Source organism: Papio anubis, chromosome X (genome assembly GCF_008728515.1).
Source record: "Papio anubis isolate 15944 chromosome X, Panubis1.0, whole genome shotgun sequence".
Taxonomy (NCBI): Eukaryota; Metazoa; Chordata; class Mammalia; order Primates; family Cercopithecidae; genus Papio; species Papio anubis.
In genome coordinates, this window is record NC_044996.1 from 30126903 (window position 1) to 30130241 (window position 3339).

Below are 3339 nucleotides of genomic sequence, written 5' to 3' on the forward strand. Positions count from 1 at the left end.
AAATACAAAAATTAGTCAGGTGTGGTAGCACTTACCTGTAGTCCCAGCTACTTGGGCAGCTGAGGCAGGAGAATCATTTGAACCTGGGAGGTGGAGGTTGCAGTGAGCTGAGTTCGTGCCACTGCACTCCAGCCTGGGCAACAAAGTGAGACTCTGTTTCAAAAAAAACAAGAAACAAAAAACAACTTATTGTGATTTTTCAGATTCCCTTTCCCTGGTTTGTTCCTTGAGGAAAATATGCAGCAGCGTGTTTTGGACTCAGCACACAGACCAGATGATTTGGCTCTGCAGAGTGGAATGAAAATGATTCTCAACATTTAAGGACCTTTCCCTCTCTATAGTGGGTAGCAATAACAGCAACAGCAATTGGTTTGAGTTTTTTTACACTTATTTTTAAATGACTCCCATATTACCTTCTTTCCGAGGTGATGGAATAACTGTTTTCTCATATTTGGTGTGGTTTACTATGAGGTTGCTAAAAGTGAAGAAGGTGTCCAACCGAAAACTTGAGTGTCAAATACCACAAGTAAGAGATGCAGACTAACTAATGTAGGTTGTCTCAGAGTGATATTTACAAAATGTAACACAGTGAATGTAGGCAAGATATGGAAAAGATAACAAACTAAGATTTACTGTTTTCATTATTTATGAAAATTGTATAAAGTTAACTTTAGCTTTCAGATAAGAGGAAAAGGTGTTATCACTGCCAAAAAGTGTTTTTAAAGAAGTTTCTAATAGAAAGGGACAGATTGAGGTCTCTTTGGGAGCCTGGCTAGATGTTTTCCAAGAATCTTTCAGAGTAGCAACAACTTAGTGAACTTTCCATTGTGTGACCTTCAGCCTTGTCCCAGGAGTGTGACCTTCAGTAAGGTCCCAGGAGCCTTACTTTGACAGCACACCCAGAGTAAATTCAATTCTCCAGAAGTCTCACTGTCCATTCAACAGTGTCCTTTAAAATACTGCTATATGCCAAATTCTGTGTTCTGGACACTAAGATATAATGGTGAGCAATAAAGATATTAACAAGTCCCTTCTGATGGGCACATTCTTCCTTCAATTAGGCTAATAAATCAACAACCTAAATATCTCTAATTACATGGGCGTGTGAGGTCACACAAACTTTTAATGACCAAATCTGAGCATTCATCCCACTTAAGTGCAGAAAATCTAGTCTTTTATCAAGTTATCCTCCCTGTGAATTTTTGAGAGTCCCTAAAGGATACTTACAAAGTCCTTACATCCATCCTAGTTATCTAGCGCAGTAGGTACTCAGTAAATGATTATTATATGCACAGATTAAATTTGATAATCCATGGCTATTTTGGTTTACAAAGCACCTTCATGGTTCTTTCATCTTAATCATTTACTATGTGCTCTGCAAAACACATGGCATAATGGGAAATAACTAAGAAATAAGACCCTCTCCCTGCCCTCGGGTGGGTCAAATCTTTTTTGTGGAAAACAGATACACACATGAAACAGAGAGCTAAGAATCCAAATGAATGATATAGCTAGTGAGCAATCTTGAAGAACTCAATGGGGCGTTAGTAGCTAGGTAAAGCCTCACATTTAGAAATGAGAGATCCTAACCTAGCAAAAGAATACAGTTTGAGTTGTGCATAGTGCTTAGACCCCGATGGTAAGACTCGCCTGGCTGCAGCAGGCAGCTCTGTAGGAAACAGATTTGGATAGGTCAGATGGGGCCTGGTTAAATGCCAGGCCTTCAGTGCTAGGTTCAGAGTTTGGGCTTCACTAGTAGACAGAAAAGAGCCATTTATGAATAGTTTTATGCAGAGAGAAGCAAAATGATATTGCTAGCATTCTTCTACTAGAATTGAAGGAGATGATAAAGTCAAATATTTCAAACTTCACTGATGAAGAGAAAACTGATATCACTGATGAAAATGAGATTTTTATTTTCCCCCTAAAAGGAAGAAATGTGTATATGAGAAGAGTTATTGCAACAAGATTTGGGGTTAAAAAAATTCAGAATGCCTTTCAAAAATAAGTTATTTCCCAAACTATGCATCTGACAAAGGTCTAATATCTAGAGTCTATAAGAACCTTAAACAATTCAACACGCAAAAAACAACCCCATTAAAAAGTGGCCAAAGGACACGGACAGACACTACCCAAAAGAAAACATACGCCAGGCGCGGTGGCTCACGCCTGTAATCCCAGCACTTTGGGAGGCCAAAGCAGGCGGATCATGAGGTCAAGAGATTGAGACTATCCTGGCCAACATGGTGAAAGCCCGTCTCTACTAAAAATACAACCTGGTGTGGTGGTGCACGCCTGTAATCCCAGCTACTCGGGAGGCTGAAGCAGGAGAATTGCTTGAACCCGGGAGGTGGAAGTTGTAGTGAGCCAAGATTGTGCCACTGCACTCCAACCTGGTGACAGAGCAAGACTCTGTCTCCAAAAAAAAAAAAAAAAAAAAAAAAAAAAGGCATACAAGCAGCCAACGAATATATGAAAAAATGCTCAACATCGCTACTTATCAGAGAAATGCAAATCAAAACCACAAGGAGATATCATCTCACACCAGTCAGAATAGCTATTACTAAAAAGTGAAGAAGCTGGGCCTGGTGGCTCATGCCTATAATCTGAGCACTTTGGGAGGCCAAGACAGGAGGACCACTTGAGCCAGGAGTTCAAGACCAGCCTGCGCAACATAGCAAAACCCAGTCTCTACAGAAAAATCAAATATTTAGCTGGAGATAGTGGGTGCATAACTGTAATCCCAGCTACTCGGAAGGCTGAGGTAGGAAGATCACTTGAGCCCTGAAGGTCAAGGCTGCAGTGAGTTGTGATTGTGCCACTGCACTCCAGCCTGAATGACAGATTGAGATCTTGTATCACCAAAAAAAAAAAAAAAAAAGTCAACCAGGCACAGCTCACACCTGTAATCCCAGCACTTTGGGAGGCCAAGGTGAGAGGATCATTTGAGCCCACAAGTTCAAGACAACCTGGGCAACATGGCCAACCCCATCTCTACAAAAAATTTTAAAAATTAGCCAGGTGTGGTGGCATGCACCCATAATCTCAGCAACTTGAGAGGTTAAGGTGGAAAGATCACCTGAGCCTGGGAGGTCAAGGCTGCAGTGAGCCATGATGGCACCACTGAGCTCCATCCTGGGTGACAGAGCAAGTCCCTGTCTCAAAAGAAAAAGTCAAAAATTAACAGATGCTGGCAAGGCTGTGGAGAAAAGGGAATGTTTATATACTGTTGGTGGGAATGTAAATTAGTTCAGCCACTGTGGAAAGCAGCTTGGAGATATCTCAAAGAACATAAAATAGAACTACCATTCAACCCAGCAATCCCATTACTTGGTATAT